At 49.1% G+C, this 1035-nt stretch overlaps 1 protein-coding gene across 1 annotated transcript in view; it reads right to left on the reverse strand.

Moving 5' to 3' along the window:
• Positions 1-1035, reverse strand: part of MYBPC2 (myosin binding protein C2) — a 37997-nt gene that overhangs the window by 12492 nt on the left and 24470 nt on the right. The gene's annotated exons all lie outside the window — the stretch shown is intronic.

Consider the following 1035-nt stretch of genomic DNA (forward strand, 5'->3'; position numbering starts at 1 on the left):
GAGGCACCAGAAGATCTGGTAGGATGGGTCGTGAGACACACACCCCCCACCCAACCCCAATGGCCAAAAACAATCCTCACCCAGGAAATTGAGCTTGGCCGAGAGGGACAGGGCATAGCCATCAGGCACTTTATGGAGTAGTATCGACATACGGGCTAATATCAGACTCATGGACTTGATCTGGACTGGGTTGGGGTGTTTCTCAATACACAATCGCTTGTTTATGTAAAGCTCTTTCTCATACACATTTGAGTGTGTCTACACATATGAATTTGGTTCTCCTGTCATCCAGGACGAACACAGCCTTAAAGCGCCATCCTTAATTGAAAACATTCAACTGTCTTGCGTCCCACCCCTTACTAGATGACCCCTTGTCCATGCAGTGCCCTGCCCCACTTCTTTGTTCCAAGAGTCTTACTCATCCTTCAGGACCAACCTGGGAGCCACCTTTCCTCAGAAGCATTCTTGAATACTCCCAGCTGAAGGTAATAGCTCCCTGTCATTGATTCTCCTAACTTCTGGGATCTCGCTTTCTCTCAGCCCTGGCCATTCTGGACTGTGACCGTCTTTCCCCCAAACCAATGTTCTCAGAAGAGAGAGTCTGTGTCTGGTTCAGGACTGTATCCTAAATGGCTGACACAGAAGAACCTTCGGGGGGCTTTTGCTGAGTGAACCGAGGAGGGGAGACTGAGGCTTATCTGCCCGTTTCCTAGGAGAAGAGCATGAAAATGGAACCGACTTCAAGGTCTGGAACAGGGAGGGTTAAAGTTTCTTGCATGAATGGATGGGTGGGAGGCTGGGGGAACGGGTGGATGGGTAGACGGATGGATCAATAGATTGAGGGGTGGACAGATATATGAATGTATAAATAGATGAATGGGTGGCTATATTGACGGATTAGTTTGTGGATGAATGGATGAGTAGATGGGTGTGTACATGGGTGGATAGGTGAATGTAAGGGCCCATGGGAGGATGGATGGATGGATGAGTGGATGGGTGGGTGGATGATGGATGGATGGATGGATGAGTGGATGG

Source organism: Echinops telfairi, unplaced genomic scaffold, assembly GCF_000313985.2.
Source record: "Echinops telfairi isolate 266 unplaced genomic scaffold, ASM31398v2 ScPeMD7_655;HRSCAF=1070, whole genome shotgun sequence".
Classification (NCBI taxonomy): domain Eukaryota; kingdom Metazoa; phylum Chordata; class Mammalia; order Afrosoricida; family Tenrecidae; genus Echinops; species Echinops telfairi.